This window comes from Chinchilla lanigera, unplaced genomic scaffold (genome assembly GCF_000276665.1).
Source record: "Chinchilla lanigera isolate Chin_1 unplaced genomic scaffold, ChiLan1.0 scaffold00020, whole genome shotgun sequence".
Lineage (NCBI taxonomy): Eukaryota > Metazoa > Chordata > Mammalia > Rodentia > Chinchillidae > Chinchilla > Chinchilla lanigera.
The window spans coordinates 16,594,766-16,614,463 of NW_004955421.1; the positions used below are offsets into that span (position 1 = coordinate 16,594,766).

At 41.0% G+C, this 19,698-nt stretch overlaps 1 protein-coding gene across 6 annotated transcripts in view; it reads left to right on the forward strand.

The window, feature by feature from the left end:
* The first annotated feature begins 679 nt into the window (after positions 1-679).
* Positions 680-19,698, forward strand: part of Foxp1 (forkhead box P1) — a 480,479-nt gene continuing 461,460 nt past the window's right edge. For 4 of the 6 annotated variants that reach the window (XM_013513674.1, XM_013513677.1, XM_013513676.1 and 1 more), the window contains exon 1: positions 680-764. The gene's annotated coding sequence lies outside the window, so the exon portion shown is untranslated. The remainder of the gene's footprint in view (positions 765-19,698) is intronic. The other 2 variants (XM_013513675.1, XM_005383776.2) reach the window with 2 other exon arrangements.

A 19,698-nucleotide genomic window follows, 5' to 3' on the forward strand; every position in this document is an offset into this window, starting at 1 on the left:
CACCTAGGCCAGGGTTCAGTCTTCCCAATCTTAATCCCTGACCACTCCATGGCGTATTCTCTCCTGATGGAAATAGCTGCATTGTATTGATCTTTGTGGAATTCAGAGCTATTTTTAGAATAAAATAGGATTATTTTGGAGGACAAAAAAACACAATGGTTTCCTCTCTTACTAGTTTTAGCCTTCATTATTATTTAAAAGTAATTTCAGATCATTGATATTAACATATCCGTGTTTTTTCTTATCCTCTGGAGAAGGTCATGACTTAATAGAGATGGTACGTCTGTCTGTCCAAGATTTGTGTTAACACCTGAAAACAGGGCCGTTGTTACCCAAACCCTGTATAACGGGATATGATACTTTTATACTGCTGAAGTATTTAAAATATGTGGTACAAAGTCCACAGTAAATAAGAGCCCTACTGTGTATGTGTTGAAGTCAAGCGAACCTTTTGCAAACAGTATTTCCGGTCCTCTTTGGCAGCTTGCACTAACTGTATTGACATACCCTCTTTGGGAAGGTGCTTTCCCCCACCTCTAGACTCTATGTGTGTCTTGCTGTTTTCAAGTTTAAGGAAGTGGTGGTTTTACAAGTTACATCTTAGTTATGTGTAAAAAATGTTTTTGTTTTGTAGTGTCCCAGGCGCTTCTGCTGACAATTCCGGTTTCCGAACAAAAAGTTCTGGCAATGGTGAGGGCTTCGATCCCTTCTTCGATTTGCCGTCAGTCATGAGTGGATGGATGTGATGCCTGAGAGCCAAAAGGGTGAGTGCAAGTTGGTGATTATTCATCTGAAAAGTCCCAAGACAACAAGTCCATGAGGGCAGTGTACACAGAGGGTGAGAGATTCTCCTCTGAAGGGCAGAATGTCTTAACTGATGGACCACATGCACAAATGTTTTTGTTTTTCGTGATGGGGGAATTTGAACACATGGCCTTTGACTAAGCTGCATCTCCAGCTCTCTGCCACTTTTAAAGTGTTGGTACAATTTCTTGCTAAATTGCCCAGGCTGGGTTTGAATTCATGATCCTCCTGCCTCAGCCTCTCAGAGTGCTGGGGTAACAAGTGTGTGCAACCAGGCCTGGCAAGTACTTGCTTTTTTGAGCCTCTCACAACTGGTGACAGTATGAACCCATGAAGCATAAGAATAATTACTTCATCTTGACTTTTGGGGACCAGGTCATTCTCATTTGTTCTTTGAGAGGGTCCCAACCAAACCTTCCATGTGGTAGGCCTTGTGAGAAAGCTGAAGAGTTGGAGACCGGGTTCTCAAAGGTATCCTGGGGATTTTTTTCTATCATAGTTTGCCTGGTCAGGTTATATGTTGAACTTTTAAAAGTGGGTTAGAAGAGATATAATGATATTTTTCTGGTATGAGTGGTTTTCGTATTCAGTTGCACCTTTTCTGGCCCTCAAATTGATGGCTTCCCTGTAGTAAAGAGCCACTGTGACTTGCCCTTATCAGAAACAATAATTGGTTGAGGCCAGGTGTTTTGGGATAGAACTGTGACATCACTCAGTGGTAGCTTTGTCAGAGAGGTCAAGTTTATTGGGAACTACTTCATTTTAAGTTTTGTTCATTGAATGACATGTATCAGCCATTGACATAAATAAGCTCATCTTGGTTCAGTGCTGTTGTAGTCAAAACACATTCTGTTTAATGAAAGGAAGTGTCTTGGAGAAAAAAAGTACCCCCTTTATCGGAAGTTGGGAGACCTAATACTTATCTGACATGCAGGAAATTAGTGTCTCTCTTTGATTTCTATATTAAAAAGAAAAGAATATAGGTTAGAGAATCCTACTCTGTCAGTAATGACAAAACCCTAGGAATTATCCGAGCCTCCTGAATTTACAATGGCATTTCCAACACCCATGAAGTTCAGCTGGGCTGAGTGCCTGGGTAGAGTTAGGAGTGGACTCAATTATTTGGTCCTCAATCAGTGATTTTTTTTTTTTAGCTTATCTGATTCATAGAAATTGAGGCGCAAGAGTCAACCTCTTCAGATGATAAACGTATCTTGAGGGTAGTGTTGACTGTTGTGTACCCAGGCACAGTATGTATTTGGGCCAGATTTTAAAAGATTTTATAGCTGGAGGTCATTTGGATAAATCCCTCCCATTTCATAAACAAAAAAGGAGCATTAGTAAAGCAACTAGCCCACATTTAGATAACGGTGGTTGGCTTTCAAGTTCACTTCCATATGGGCAACTGTGTTTCCTGACTCGTTGTACTTTTTATTCTGTTCTTCTGGAGATAAGAGATGGAGAAAAAAATAAAATCTTTTATCTTTGTCACAATAATCTTTCATTGGCAAGAGACAAGGCAAATATCAAACAGAAACACAATGAGGTGAGGATTTCCACAGTGAAGAGAAATGGTTGCTGGAACCATGGGATGTTAGAGGTGTGAGAACTCTTGGATCATTTATTTCACTGATGGCCTTGGGAAAGCCTGTTGGTTCCCTCTCCTGTGAAGTTCTTCTGAGGATTCCAGTGCTTTGCCACTGGAATAGGCTTTTGTGAATGGTCTGTAGATCAGTGAGCAGAGAATACGTGTAAAGGAGATTTATTTCTTGGAGGATGCAGGTAGTGTTGAGAACAAAGCTTTAATTTATCTCATATGCACATGAGAACTCACAGAAGAATTTGGAATTTTATTGAAGTAGCACCAAACTCAGGCTGTAGATGGCCTGTCACCTCTATCTTTTGTATTGAGAATCTGACTTTCTCACTGTCATAAAACTTGATGCATGAAATTTAACAAAACCACATGAATGGGTTTATTGAATAGTAGGCTCATCTTACTCATTAATTTCAACTAGGTAAGGACCACTATTGAAGCAATCAGTCTGAAGGACTATAATATTCCTCTTTTGAAGAAAAATAGTACTTAGGCCTAATTGAATACCATTTTTTTCAAAGGAAGTGCTTTATATTTATCAGGCTGTAATAAACTTCCTTTTGCTGAATCTTTAGTTGAAAGTGGAGGTACCCGAAATACACGAGCTGGAGCTTTGGGTTCTGATGGTTTATCCTCCTCCAGAGTTTTCCCACATTTAGATAAGGACTCACTCCGTCCTTCTGTGCTGCACTAACCCTGAACCTTCTAGGCCCTGTGCATCTGATTGGTTGTTCAGCCTTCCATTGTCAAGAATCCATTCATAGTCCTTTACCTTTTAGAACTTCACAGTTTATTGAGTAATCAAGAAAAGCTCTAATTAATTGTTACAGCTAATAATTTGGAGTCTTCAGGCTTGAAATAACCTCTAATTCTGAGTGGAACGCTCTCCGTAGAGTTGGTCGGAGTCAGAGGGGTTGGCAGCCAGAACAGCAGACTGTGCCTCAGTCAGGTATACAGGGAAACTGAGATGAAAGGTTTGCACAAATAGATCATTTTGCCAAAAATTGCAACGGTCGCAAAATGGGTGATGTACTCAGTTTATGTTGGTGATAATTATGCCTGGGTAGTCGATTAATTTAGGGGCAGGAAACAGAAAGCAGGGCTGTCTGTGCACTTTGGGTCTTTACTGCCACCATTCACCAGGAGAGCAGCAGAGTCCCCTCCAGCTGCCCTGGTGCGAAGCTCTACTTGAAGTTGGTGCCTATATGAAAAACATCATGGGATTCCAGTAGGGAAGAGTGGCTGGATCCGCTGCATATTTAGTAGGTGTTTAGCCACAGTGTTATTAATAAATGTGATAATAAGTCAGGATTTGCATAGAGTGTTCCTGAGAAGGGCTGACGAGGGAGGTGGAGGTGCTGGCTGTCAGGCTTTGCTGGGCCGCTGCATTGTCCCTTTTGAGAAGCCGTCCCCTGTTGGTGGGTTTGGTGAGACGGTAGAAGGACCGTGTGGCAACATTGTGTGTGATTTGCCCACAGTTGTTTTCCCTCATTTGTGCATAGTTTCTCTTTCTTCCCACAATCACAATTCTTAGCTTTTGCCTCTAGAAAGAGGCAGAAATAGGGGAAAATACACCGTTTGCACATCAGATTTGGTAAAGGCAACTTTTGGGCTGAGAATTCCTTGCTTTTAAAATAGAACTCCAGAAAGTGGATTGTTTTTAGTCACTGGTTTGGAGGCACAGTCGTGGCCATGCAAACTTCTGGGAAAAGGGGGGAGCAGTTGGCTGGTGCTCTGGGGCAGCAGTGCCAGCTGAGGAGTCGCCCGCTGGCCACCTTGGGCTGCATCCTGTCAGTGGGCCAGGCCACTTTGTTGCACTTAAACTTCCAGTCCCTGAAATTTTGACTTTGAAAAGTAATTTTAACAATTTAATAAACTACATAATATGTTTTATAAGCTGGAGTGAATGATCTTAAGTATTTTGGTTTCTTTCCTAACACAATGAACCTAATATTGGTAAAAATACAGATCCTCACTCACGCCATAAAGAGAGGCTAGATTTAATAAGCAGTTATGAGTGCTGGCAGCTGCCTATCAGACTGTATAACTTGGGCTCCAGCGTGCGGAGATAGTGTCAACTTACATTTTCTCTCCCAAGTATTTTCAAGGCGTTTATTTTGCTTCTCTCCAATTCCTAAGTGAATACAAGTAATGTAGTTGGCTGAATATTTTCCATATAGCTAATTGGGTAGAGGCCAGTGGTGGAAACCATTGTCTGGCTTGATGAAGATCAGAAATGAGTGGGACATTGATGTGGAGGTAATGGAATATATTAGTAACAGTGCAGTAGCTTGGGATGGTAAGGAGTGTCCATTCCTTCCTGCACAGCAGAGGGGGTGAGATTCACAGATGATGAAGGAGCCTCTGCCCCTCCTCCATCCCTCAGAGCAGTGGCCAGCCAATGTCTGTGTCAGATTTACTTTTACATTCTCCGGACAGAGCTATAAGACAAATTAATGAATTATTCCATTTGTCAATTTAAAAAATCCACCAACTACTGTTGTAAGATTAAATTCCAATTAGAAGACTGCGTTTAAGTCAGAAGCTATAACATTGTTTTAATGAATTCTGTTGGAAGTGACAGTTTATGTGAGACAAATTTATATGGTATAGGTAGATATAAATTCATTGGATAACGTTAAACATGTTACTTCCTATATATTAGCCGTGAAATTTATTTCTTTCCTAGTTATGTCCCCAAGGAGGTAAAGTCAGAGGGAAAAACATATCTTCAAAGAAAGAACCCTTTCTGTCTTTTCGGATACTTGCCTAAAACAGCCTTTTCTCACTTTTATTAAAAAAAAATCTGTTAAATTTCTGCATTAACTGAATTTATGATTCTTGGTGTATGCTATTTATAAAATTGAATATAGGTTTTATGATATAGGAAATTAGTCTAGGAATGAGAATATGGTCCAACTTTGTAATAAAGGTAATCTGCATTTATATTGCAGATATTTGCCATTTCTCTCTAAGCCCTTTATGGGATTATACACGCATTTTCTGGACACCAGTTCACTGTAGAGTAAACTTTTAACGTATCGGGCAGGCTTTTGTTCACATGACACTTACACAAAGCGTCAAGCTTTTTGCCTAAATCAGGGGTGGCAAAACATTCTTGACACACTTTCAATTTTGTCATTCCTCTTTCTCACACCCAGTCTCTGTGCCTGTGGTAGACATCATTAATTGATTGTATTCCTTCTCTTCCACTGCGTGACGGAGCCACAGAATCATCCCTCCTAAACCCTTAGGCAAGCTTGCAGACTTACATTCATATAGGAGGAACACCGTAATGTATGAGGCCTTTGGAGGAGTCTTTCTGGTTTCTCTTTGTATACCCAGTGCTTACCCCCATACAAAGCACGTTGTCATTAACAAAGTCCTCGCTTGTTTATACTCACGTACACAAGCAATTTTGGCAGTGGTAAGTTTCTGTCATGATTAGATATTTGAAAACATACTCATTGAATTTGTTTGGTAGATTATTTTCCACCCTTTTTTGGGCTTTCGTGTTACGTGTGTGAAATATTGCAGCATTATAGTTTGACTTTGTTTTTCAATTTTTATGTCTTTGGAAAAGACACAAAAGAGACTGTTCTTGCTCTTTTTTTTACCTCTGCACCACCCCAGACTCCAACACAGGGAGGAAGTGGTGGCGTGAGAACTAAACCCAGACTTTCACTGCCAGCCCCTGTCTTTCTTGAAGGGAAGGGCACCCACACGTGTCTGGTGCTGATCGATGTGGGACAGGTTACTTACAATTCCCTTTTGCATACTAATCTTAGTTTTTATCAATACAACAAAGCTAACAATACCAGGGAGGGAGGCATTCAGCTATTATATTTTAAACGATATCTTCCATGATGCAAAATTCTAGGAACTGAAGACTGTATTGCGTGTTGTTTTCAAAAAATACAGTTTTCTGTTGACTTGATGTGAGTCCTGCACTGTAGCTAAGAGAAGGAAACTTCCATGTAGTGTGTAGCATGCTGCGTGCTGCCTGTTGAGAATTGCCATCATTTTAATTCCTTCCTGAAGAAAAATGGGCAATTAGCACATTTAAGCTATCATTTAGTTAACATACATTTAAATTTTTTTCAGTATGCTGTCTATTATTATTATACTTGTGTTGGTTGGGGTAACCAGAGTTCTGGAAAGTGATTGTGGGTGAGGGTGTTCACAGGGGGATGTGGTTGACCTTAGTCAAGCGTGACAAAATGAACAGGTCCTGGCCATGGTCTGATCTCTTGGAGACTCCCAGGTCTCCTCTCCACGGGATCCTCTGCAGTTCCATTTAATGGGTTGGCACAGGCTCACATGAAGTCTTTTTATCCCTTCTGTATTCTGTGAGATTTTAGTAGTGTTTGTGACAAATAATCATGATAACTATGTTCATTAAGCACTTATTTTTCCGCATACAGTTGTAGGGATCACGTAGATCATCTCATTTAATCCAACAGCACCTCTGTGTTCTGGGTATTATTATTCTGGATTTATTGTTGAGAAGCTCTGTGCTCAGGTCCACTGTTCAGGATTACAGAGCCAGTGTTAGAAGTGGGTTTTAACCCCAGTGGAGCCAGTTTCAAACCTTTGGTCCTTGCCATGAGGACCTGGCATGTCCCCACCTTCAGATAGATTCCACGGTTCTCGGAGGTCCTTTTATTTGATTCCAGCAGAGAAGATTTTGTAGTTTATACTTGTCTTTATGAAAGAAATGGAATCTAACTCATTTAAAACTGCAGCTTAATCCACAGACAGGATTTTTATAGAACCAGTGATATAAAAGGGAATGGCTTCTTCCAAAATTCCTTTTTAAAATATTCCTCACTGGCTTTTTTTTTCTTTTTCTTAGTACAAAATTCTCCCTAGGTTGTGCCACTGGGCTCAGCATTGCACACTTCCTCTCATTTTCTTTTTAAGTACAGATGCTCCCGGTGGTAGCACCGAATCGTGTCCCAAACCCCTGGCAGGTGGCTTTTATCCCTTGACCTCAGGAGCAGAGCCGTGCAGCTATTCCAGCGGCCAGGAAAATGGGTGCAGGAAGGGAACACCTCGACTTCGGGGCCTGTGAGGCCGGGGTGACAGAAAGGTGGTGGAGAGCCAGGTCCTGTCCCTTTATCAGGTCACTTAGGTCTCTTGTCTGTGGACTACGGTGACTTTTGCTCCTTTAGGATAAACTTTCAAACCAGATGACCAGTTGACTAGTTTCAAGTAAGTGCTGTGAGATTGTTATCACTTTGAACAGCAGGCTCCTTCAGGTATTATTAAGGGAGCTTTTTAAAAAATTTTTATTTTTAAAAGTTATATCGTGAATTTATATACGGGTGAAATGATTATGATGATATCTTTTACAAATGTTCAGAAAGGAAGAAAAGAAAAAAATGGGACATAACTGTAATAGTTACAGAATCTGGCCGATGGCTCCAAGGGGGTTCATTGTACTATTTTCTGTACTTTTTAATCTTTTGAAAACTGTTATCGTTAAAGAGGTACATGTGTGTGTGAGTGTGAGGGCTGGGGCGAGCACTTACTAGCTCGCTGTCTAGCTGGTGCTCGGTAAGCCGTCGGAGGGTAGAGCCAGGTTGCTGCACACCACCCTGAAGCCTGGTGTTACAGGTGCTGGTGCCAGGGCATTGACTGCAATTGTGATCTGGACCGTGTGGATACAGTGGTATCACCTGACATACGTTCCCTGACCAACCTGGGAAGTAATGATAGTGGAAATAACTGAATATATCTGCCATGCCAGAAGCTTTAACATGTGTGTTAGAGATCTTCCCTCTAATCCTCTTACTGGCAATTTTGGAGAGGAGTAGAGGAGATCCGAACCCAGGGCCCATCCGATTTTGTTGTAGACCTCCAGATCCTTGGGACTGTGGTTTTAGAGTGTCACCTGCAGACTACCTGGGAAACGTGCTGAATACTGACTTTCAGACCCACAGCCAGACACAAGTTGCCTGATTAGGAGGAACTTGGTTCCTGAATTAGAAAGGTAGCTTCAGGTCTCACTAAGTATACTCTGAGCCATATCGCCTGTCCTTTCTAGCCTCAATGTCTTCATCTGCCAAATGGGAGTGATACTGGCCTCACTGGCTGTGAATAACGCATAGTACAGTGCTTAGAGCCTTACAAACATTAAGTATGAATTACCTGCAACTTGTATTTTAACCCTGGTGAGACATTTGCAAATATCCTTTAACCAGGAATATCGCGCCAATGGCAGGGAACGCTCCAAGTGCTGCTCTTTGGTGAATTTAAAGTTTGTATTAGCCTTAGGAGAGTGCTTTTTGTAGTAAAGCACATTTTAAAAGTCAGTATTAGAGTTTTTACATAGATGTTTGAGAAAGAATTCTGTCATCGAAGTGCACGTGAGCTGACAAGTGTAAATATGCAGTTAGACAGTTTCAGGAAACGTGTATTATTTACTGATCAATGCAGTGTCTCCTCTGGAGCCATTACACTCAGTCATTTCCTGTCAATCTCTCTGTGCTGTTATCATCAGTCTATGGATATGCATATTAAAATATAAGAAGGTTATTGTGCATGTGTGGCGGCAGCTTTTTAATTGTTAATAATGTTGCTGCTTTAAAAAGATTTCAGGGTAGTTTACTCTTAGGACGGTTAACAGTCTGCAGAACTGCATGAGAAATTAGGGGAACCAAAACTCAGCCTGTGGAAAACAAGGCCAGAAGGGTGCTGATGGGTGGGCGTCTGTATCTCCAGTCTGTGCCCCACTTACCAAAGGGAGAGCTGTTTATCTGGTCCTGGTGCTGGAGATGTGGAGTTTCCTAACTCTCTTTTTCCTAGTACTGTGGTTTTCTTTGAAAACTTCGTGTAATTTTTTTTAAAAAGTACGTGTGTGTTCATGCTGATGAGAGGCTGATTAGACTTCTCCTTGTCAAGGATGAACACACTACTTCTAGAAACTGCCAGAGAGTGAATACTGTAGACTTTTGAGCCACCTGGCCTGTTAACCACTGTTCCCCTCTGTCACTTCTGCCCTCATAGCCTGTAGTGCCGTGGACCATATGTAAATATATGGGTGTGGCTGTGTTCCAGCAAAATTTATTGACACAGAAGGAAATTTGAATTTCATACAGTTTTCATGTGTCAGTAAAGAGAGATACTAATTTTGTTTTTCTGCCCTGTAAGAGTAAAATCTACCCTTCGCTTCTGGTGGCAACTTGTAGTTGGGCCATAGGCCCTTGGTTTGCGAAGCCCTAGTTGAGTAGGAGACGGGCATTATGTGGTGGCCATGGCTCAGGTCTTTGTACTCCCATGGCTCCCTGACCTTGCAGTTGATGGCCAGCTCTTCAGTTTCTGATCAAATGATAATGTCACCAGCTTTCATGTAATTCTTGTCTTGAGATAGGCTGTCCTGTGCAATTATTTATTGATTTAGAGTGAAATTTAGTGAACTGTCCCCTACCCCTATAGGTAGTCCAAGAGAAATATATAACTGGAAGTGAGCCCTGGGGTGAAAGATGATGTGAAAGGGAAATCCAGGGATAGGAGAAAAGTGTCACTCTGAAAAGTGACATCCGATCTGTGTCTTCTTCAAAAGCAGTGCTTTCTAACACGTGTCGTGCGTCTCACCAGAGGAATTTGAAATGAATTTCCTAGGCAACAAAAGGGAATATTTTGACAAAGGAAAGAGTTGTATATTAATGCATTTGTTATACATTAAATATGTAGCACAAACAGAATTACCATAGTAAGTCTGGTTTCTGAAATAACACTGCGTAAATGCAACATAGAGAAAAATAGAGATTTCGTCCAAGGCCAACCACCACTTGGACAGAGCCAGACTCTTAGAGGTGGTATCGAATGTGTGGAAAATTTTCTTCTGAATGTCCCTGTAGTGACCGTGAGGGCGAGGGGAGAGAAGGGCAGGTGCATTAGGTATAGAATCTATTGGTGTTCTTTGAAGACACTTCTAGAGAACAGGAGTGTTCAGAAATGAGTGTACACCATCTCGAAAGAGGGTGCCTCCAATCAGAGTCTTCTTTCCTTTCTTTGCTGGACAGTTTAATTTTTCCTGTTGCGAACAGGTGAGGAAGTCCAGGCAGGGGAAGTGGGGAAAAGTGAATTTGTAGAGGGAGGTGCTTCCATAAAACAAAGACCCAAAGAGAAAGCAGCATCAGCTGAGGAAAGGCCTGTAGAGATGGTGGTGAGCAGCCGTGGTTCTCCAGGAAGCCTGCTGGTGAGAGATGGAGCAAACAGAAATGGAGAGGAGGGTCTTAAATGTATAGGAGAAGGATCTGGAGGAAGATTTCTTTCTCCAGGTTGCACTAAACTGAATTAAACGTAAGGGGAAAGAGTTGGTGATTGTCAGCAAGCCAGCACTCATGAATCAAGGTATTGTTACTGTAGTGGGGAAACAAACATCCGGAAAAGATGAACCTTCATGAAGCAAATATTGTGTTTTCATGTAAACGTCCATTGTAATGAGAAGGGGAGGATGTGGGAGAGAGAATACACAAAGGCAGAAGTGTGTCGAAAGCTTTCAAAGGGCTTGTCAGTTTTTGTTAAATGAAAGGTAAATGTATTTCAGGACTCAGGAGTTGCAACATAGAACCTTTAATGTGTAATCAGCAGCTGTGTGCGGTGATTGAGAACACAGGATGTTGGCTGGACAGCTTGGGTTTGAACCCTGGTTGTGCCCCTTACTGACAGTTTAATCTTGGCTGAGCCACATCGCTCTGTGCCTCAGTTTCTTCACTTTTAAAATGTAAATGGTAATAACACCTAAGGTTTAGGTGATTTGGGGTTTGTTTAAATGCCTGAACTTCCGTAAAGCATTCAAAAAGAGTTGGCAAAGAGTAGTTTTTAGTAAATAACAGCTAAGCATTAGCCTTAAAGCTTGTCCCAAATAAAAGATCTGGTTTGCAATCATTGCAACCAATTTTACATTGTTTCTGTAGAGTATCTGGAGTGGGATGGGAACGTTATGTGCGTATATACGTTTGTGCATACTGTACACATGCAAAGACTCGTAGACATTCTGCATACAAAGGAGCAGTGAAGCTCAGGGCTGCCCTAGTATTCTGTCCCTCAATCTTTGAGATTGCATTGCTGCTACATGGGTAACCAAGGGTCCCCAAACTGTATTTGAATAAAACTCTGGGGATGATCAACTTGTATCTTTGAGCAGAAGCCTGTTTTATCTTTGACCAAACTGTAGGGCTAGGAAGTTCTTTCTTACCCTGTGCTCAAATCTGCCACCCCTGGGTTTTCTACTCAGTCCTTCGGTTTGGTACTTTGGGATTCAAAATAGCCCATCTCTTCTGCATGACAGCATCATGGTGATTTGGAGACTCCTCTTCCCTCTCACCATCCTTCCTGCAACCGCCGCTGTCCCTCTCCTGCATTGGTTTTGAGTGTCCTGTGGCCACCGTGCTTGTTTTTCTTACAGCACCCAAAGCCATAGAATCATATTCTGTGTATGTATCCACATTTATATGTATATGCTTCACTTAAAGGTGCTTCTTTCTGAAAAAGAACTGTCTTTATCATTTGGAAATGAAATGTTTTGACTTTTCCTAACCCACTTCCTCAATTTTAAATCTGGGAAGCTGGCACATAAACTGCTGCTAAAGAATCATAAATCTTCCCTTGAAACTCAGTTTGCTGGAATAGACTTCTCTTTGTTTCAAGACAGGTAAGTGTGCGGAAGTCACATCATAACCATGAATCTGCTACCTGCAGCAGGAGCTTACTGGGTGCCAGACCCTCTGTTCAGTCCCTGCCCCTGCTTTCTTTTCTTTTTTTTTTTTTTGCAGTCAGTCATTTAATCCTCATGACTGTGAGCCTCTTACTGTTTTCCTTCCTATTTTTAGATGACAGAAGTAGTGCTAGGGTGAATTTGGAGACTTGGGTTGGAAAAGCTCAAGAGGAGGATTTTTTGGTAAACATGATCGAGATCATTCATCCATATCTCCTTAATTAATATAATTCTTTTGTTCTACACAAGAAATCAGGTAGATACTCTTTGTATCTTTGGCTTTGTCCTTTGTTTTAATTCATGGAAATTGTATAAGTAATATAAAAATTACTCCCCTCCTTGACGCTGTTATTTTTATTCCATTGGAATAATTCAAGCTAATTATTTCTAAAGACATTGCTATTCTCAGTGTGCCAGGGCCCTCGCCCCCCCCAAAACTGGGGACACTGTACTTCACTTTCTCTATGCTTTCCCCAAGTGACTCCCCCCGCCCCACCCTTCCAGCAAGATTCCCAGAGAGGAAGCCAATCACAATGTTATCAGCAGAAGAAAGATTTCAGAATACGTTCACGGGCCCGGGTATCTTGAGGGATGGCTGGGTGCCTTCTAAGAGACTTAACACATTTCCTGAACATGGAGCCTCACCATGGCAACAGCCATGTCACATGACACACTGGTGACACGTGTAAGGTGCTGCCACAGCTCGTCCCAGGTTGAATGTCTGTGACTCATTGTTTCCACTGACACAGTGACTACTGTAACTTGCAGTTGGAAGGTTCTCCGGTTTTCAGTGCCATTAATACATCCCGAAACCCATGGCACACGGAGGGCTCGGGGAAGGGAAGCGTAAATAAATAAGTGTGTGCTGTAAACATTGCCTTCATTAGCTTTGCACAGAAATACTTGTTCATCAGTCAATCTCCTTGCCTCTTGCATTCTCTTTTTTTTTTTTTTTAAAGCATATTTTGTTGGTAACACCTTGGAAGCTTGAAAATGATTTTTATTTTTAATCATAGTTGTACCCACTTCCACTTGGCAAACTTCATGTGAGAGAGTTCATGGTGGCCCCTTTTTAGTATTTATTTATATTCTTCGCATGTGGCAGATTTACTGATGAAGGCATGATTCTGGGAATACTTTTTTTTCATTGTGAAATATGTAGAATACATAAATCAAATGGTGGCATTATGGGTCCGTTGCTCATGGAGGGGCCTGAAGGTGATGCTGTCTATCAGAGGACTCTTTTAGAGGCCCAGGATGGGTAGTATTTTAACATATTTTAATTTTTGAGTGATTCAGTGAGTGATTAAAAAAGTAGATGTAGAATCTGGAAGACATTAAAGAGATGTCAAGGACAGACAGATTTTGATTTGTAGCCTAATGAAATGTTTTGCCAACTTTTAAAGATTTTTTTGAGAGCAGAACTTTAATCATTTGCTTGTGTTTCTGGCATGGTAAGGTTATTCCTGTTTCTGTTATATGATGAATCCAAAGTGAAAATGGGATAATTTTTAATTAGCAAAATTATAAAACCATTTGCAGCCAAATGTTTCATGTCTTGTATAAACTGTGATATTTCACATTTTACTTTAATCATTTTAGGAAATTTCATTCTGAAGATCTATTTCAGTTGGAACTATATACAAATTCTCAATATTAGAAATTACTTTGTAATATTCTTTTCCAATATTGTTTGAATAGACAGCATTCTGTCTTGCTTTATTTTGGAGGTGTCATGTTTACTTTAGTTGGATGCAGCACTGATATTGAACCCTGCATTATGAATGTAAGGTTAAACATCACAAGAGAAATAGTACTAGAGGGTTGGAAATGTTTCCCTAACTTTGTGATGTGTGGTTTTGTACAGTTCAGAAATGCTTTTGTTGAGGTTACCCATGTAATTATTTGAATCAAAATGGTATATTTTACTTTATATTATATGTATGTATAAATGAAGAATTATTTTTAAGTATATTTATTAAGGAAATAAGAATAATGAGCCAAGTCATGGCAGCCTACACACAGTTTTCAGACTTTTTATCTTGCAGTGCTTCTGTTGCATTTGATTATGAGAATTTTACATTTTCTAGGAGCTCAGTAGATCTGTCCTTTAAAAATGGAGAGCTCTGTGGAACTGAGAAGGTATTTAAGAGTTCTGAGTTTGGGTATCTGCCTAGACTGGGACCCTTTCACTACTTGCCTTGAACTTTATGTTTGCTAGGTGCTTGAAAAGGGTATGCTGAATTTATTCTGTTTCTGCCGGAGCCCCTGGAGCGCACTGCGTCATGTCCTCCCATTGCATCCTTGCTACAGAAGGAAAACGGCGGACAGACCATAGTTAGAGGAAGCAGTATCTGCTGCTGAAGACTATGTACAAAGGCCCTCTACTTTAGACATTTGTCTCTGAAAACTGTGGGGGTTTCTTACCAGGAGCAAGAGGAAAGATGAGAGAAGTATCCATAAATTTCCTTCAGGCAGAGTAATCTCTTAATTAAGCAGTTTCTTAAGGCCTAGGGTTCCTGGGAAGTGTCATAGACCTACTGCCTTATTATTGAACTGTAAGACCAAAGGACAGGAACTTAATGTAAAAAACATAGAAGATCTGATTAACGGGTGCTAGTTTTGTCTAGAATTTAAGGAGGCAATTATAGTTTTTTCTTTTTTTAATTGGCATATGTTTGCGACAATAATTACATTCATCTTGGGGAATTGTTGTACATACATATCAAATCTTAATCATTTTTACTTCATTCTTCCCTCCCAGCTTTCCTCTCTCCCTGCTTCCAGAGGCTGCCTTTTCTTCTTCACAAAGTCTACCTTACTTTTTTATTTTGCTCTTAAAATTATTTGTGTTTTGGGTTTCTCATGTAATAGAAGCCATGTGACACTTAATTTTCCATATTTGATTTATTTCACTTAGCATTATGCTTTCAATATGCACACGTTGACAGTTACAGTTTTGGAGGTGAAAACCATAGACATTATATACGAATTTCTTAGAACTCCTATCTAGCTCTGGTGGAGACCTGGAATGTAGAAATAAATACAGCCAACCTGGCAGTATTATTAGTTTTCTAAAAGAGAATCAGGTAAGATTTTCTTTATGAAATTTCTTTTTGACAGGACACAGCAATATGGTAATCTAGAATTATACTTTCCAATACCTAGCACTAGCTTCCTGTGCCTGTCAGGCACATGAACTGTGATTTTGTGGGAATGGTCTAGGTGTAAAATATACACTAGATTTTAAAGATACTAATCATGTGTTATACTGATAAAATTGTGTTATGCTGATAAAGTTGTGTTAATAACATGTATCATTAAAGATAGGCATGATGGCACATGCCTGTAATCCCAGTTCCTCTGGAGGCTGAGGAAGGACAATCTCAAGTGTAAGGCTAGCCTGGACAACTTAGGGAAACCCTGGCTCAAAATAAAAGTTGAAAAAGAGGGCTCGTGATATAGCTCAGTGGAAGAGTACATGCCTAGCATGTCTGATACCGTGGGTATGATCCCGAGCACTGCATAAAAAGAAAACATAATAATTTTACTTTTTAGATTTTAATGTGGCTATTAGAATATTTAAATTACATGCATGGCTCACTTTACCTTTCTGTTGAACAACACTGTTATAGGACATATCTGTTTCATGTTTCTGAAACTAGGAATCTTTAAGAATTTTTTTCCCTATAAAAGGGTTACAAACACTGTTTGCTGAATGAATTCATCTCATCTGGTATAAATGTAGCACAACAGGAAGTTTTTCCTCATGGATTATCATCCAGTGGTGCAAAGACCCTTTCAGTTCCACATTTTATATGCCTCACAGTGTCACATCTAGTAGAAGAGTCAGTCTACATGCTAGTGATACCTGACACTGAATGGTATCACATAGCCTTTTTTTTTTTAAAGTTGTTTTCTGTTTTGTCCTGTAGAGCTGTGCATCTCAGGCTGGGTTGTGCTCACAGTTAGGATTAATCTGAGTAGTAAGGATCTCCCTGAATCACAATAATTTATTCTGGTCTACCTCGGTGAAGAGGCATTTTTCCCCTTGGAAATTCTGGTAGGAAAAGAAGTTATTTTTACATTTTAAATAGCCAAGTTTATGCTGGTATGTACTGTAAGATTTTGAATGTTTGCAGGGATATTTCCTGTGTACTTGGGTCCCCTTTGATTCAAGCTTGCAGCCCCTTCCTTCCTCATGCATTAACACTTACCACCCTTCCCCTCCTCCCATTTTGTTCAGATGAAATGTTCAAGATAAAGCTTAGTTTATGCACTGATCCTTACCATAAAAAAGAGCATAGCTGTCCCTCCGCGGAAATTTTTAATAGTAAAGCTTGACCATATTAGCCAGCTTCATGGAAATGCTGGGTGGTCCTCAGTAACAGGAAACTGAGAACCCCTGGCCAGTGTGGGGAAACGGGGCAGCTGCAAGAGAGAGGAAAAGGCTGGAGCGGGGGGCGAGGGTGCGGGGAATGCAAGCTCTCACCGAGGGCCAGGTGGAGGAGGGGCACAGCTCCTGCAGGCCGGAAGTGGGCTGGGTGCAGGTGGGAGGCAGGGGGCGGAGGAAAGAATGACCTAGTGCCTTGTGCCTTGAGCATGCCTGACTCCTTGGATGCCAGCGTGCTTAATAGAGATGGACACTCAGCGAGGAAGACTGGGAGGCAGAAGTACTTTGTAAAATTCTGCATTTGGAAGTGAAGGCAAGGAATCTGTCTAGAAATATTTAAGTCACATTCCCTAAACCTCGTTCTCTTCCCGCGATCGTATTTATTTAGAAGGGATTGTTCTGCAGTAGTCTTCCAGTCTGCATCATTTTTTGGTCAGTTAAGTATGGTATAGGGGTTTTACTGCTTTATGATAAATGATGCTAAACTATGCAATAAAGGGAAAAATCATAAATTCTCCCCAAAACGAACATTTTAGTGTATTTCTTCTGTCTTTTCTGAGTGTAAATTTAAATAAATGGTCGCAACCATCTTGTGCCTATAACTCTGTATCTTGCTTTCTTTCCCCGGCGTAAGGACTGGTTTAATGTTGCCTTATTGACTGTGCAGATCATCCAGCCATCACACAGATATTTATTAGGTGCTACTTTGTGCCAGGGCTGTTCTGTGTCATTGAGATGACATTTCCCACGCGGGCAGGGCTTGATAATTGATTACTGTTTTTCTTCAGAAGGGCACCATCGCTGTGTGAGACATGGAGTTCTTTTTGTGTGTGCCATGTGGTGCAGGGTACTTTGCATTCCTGACTGTACATAGTCTTTGTGACAACCAAAAATGCCTCCCCATATTCCCTGATATCTGTCCCCTCTTCAGCTCCCCAGTTGAGGATCACTTGTTCAATGTACAATTTATTTAACAGTTTTTTCTTCCGTTGACCTTCTATGTTGGTTTCCTTCTGTTCTTATTCTTTCATTTGGTGGTGGGTGGTTGTACATTGGTTGTATTTATGACTGCCATGTCCTAGAACACAGGTGATCGTCTGTGCTACCCTGTCACTTTTGTGAAAGCTCCCTTCACAGCTTGGAGCCAATACTTTGACAATGTGTGGGGGAAGGCTAGATATAGGGGAGCCACATCTGAATAAGATCTCAAGGGGGAAATCTTTTTGTCTACCTCTGACTTGATTCCTTTCTTTCACATCTTTTCCGTCCACCAGCTGCAAGGGTGATGTGTACTTTTGGGGGAGTAGGGACATAGTATTAGAGAATATTTGAAGGCTCACAGTTCAGTTCCACTTCCAATGTTGGTTCTGCCACTCACTAGTTGTGTGTCACTGGGACAGTGATTTTCGCGTTTTCTCTCTTCAGCTCCCTCCCCTGTGTGACACTGCTCCCTCAGAAACGTCTGATGAGATATATGAGTGACACTATTCTGTTACCGCAGATGGAGATCAACATTTATTTAATGTAGTAGAGCAAGGACAAGCACAGGCTCTGGGTTCAAATTTGGTCTCATTAACCAGCTGTTAGACCCCTTCATAAGTTATTTTGCCTCCCTGAGCGTTGGTGTCCCCATTCGAGAACAGAGTGTTTGACAAGCCCTGTTCTTGTGTCATCGTGAGGAGTCCCTGTGGGTTTCCTGCACTGTGCCTAGCAACTGCCTGTGGTAGAGCTGCTCCAAACATGGCAGCTGGGGACTTTGAGGAAATGGGATTATCTTGACTATCCGGACTAAAGTGATTAGAGTTAGCATTAGACCTTGTTATGTGCAAAACAGCAAACTTGCATTCTCCTCTCCTTTGTTCTCTGAATTGGGCTTCCTGTTGGAGTTCCAGGCTGGGTTCAGATGCTGGGTAAAATAAGAGGTTGTATCTCAACTTTAGCAGTTTTTACATCACTGGGTAAGTAGCATGTATTAAAGCAGGTGGAATCAGTACCCACAATATGAGCTGCAGAATATAATTTACAGTGACAGATAGAAAAAAGTGTGTGTTTTTCACACTTCTACTGAATCCTCTTGGACCGATTTGTTTTTCTTTCCTTGTCTCTTGTCAGTCACTTGTGTGTGGGTTTGTATTGCGTGTGCTTCAGGTATGAACAATTCGCTATTTTCTGTTTTGAAAACCCAGTCTCTTCCCTTTCATGAATAATGTGCCACATGTAAGTAGAGGAATTCCAGTGATCCAGAGTAGGGTGATCCTGTGGTGGTAAACAAAACCCTGACAGAAAGTATGTCCTCCACAAAATGAGTATTGCATACTTCTAACTCCTCCTCCGGCAAAAAATACGACCCTCAAGGCAGCGAAGCACACAATCCATAATGAAAAACAATAAAACGTACGTTCTAGCATGTACTTTTAGTGACTCACTGACTTTATAATAAAATGTAAATGTAATTACATTTGCGCATCTCCTACCATTAGGCAAACTGTGGGAAGAAGTACAGGAGAACTCCGCTTATGGGGTTGTAGAACAAATTCAGATAAATCTTGAAACTTGGGAGTCGCCTCTTTGCTGTACATCTTCCTTGGCCTGGTCAGATGGAACTGCTTTGAATCATCGGAAGGGGTTGTTTTCCATTTTGTTCATCTGGCAGCTTCAGAGAGCTGTGTCTCTGCGCTCTGGCCGTGCAGTTCTGATGGTGCTGATGACTCAGGAGGCAGCATGGGAGCAAAATATGTCGGGTCCTGGAAAGTATGTCTTCAGGGGTGCAGTGTCGGTTTTACTCTCTTTCTTCCCTGTCACTTGCATATTCCACTTTGTGTGTCTGCAGTAAATATGAACAGCCCATTTTCCATTTGGGTTGAAAAGAGTTCAATATTGCTGGTACAGCTTTGGCTAAAGGCCCTGCAACAGTCTGAAGTCCTAGATGGAAAAGGCTAAAAGTATAGACTCAAAACTTCAATACACTGGGTAATTATTGGTGGTATATCACATTTTTGGATTATATTGAATACAGGAAAGAGTCTTAAAATGTGACATAATGTTATCAGTTTAGCTTAGTCATTTGTTCCTGGTCTTTTCCTTCATTAACAGTTGTCATGGTTTGTTTTAAAAAAGTGTGTCTGTATCTGTATCTATACTAATACTGTGTGATGTATGTTCATTCAGTATTAATGT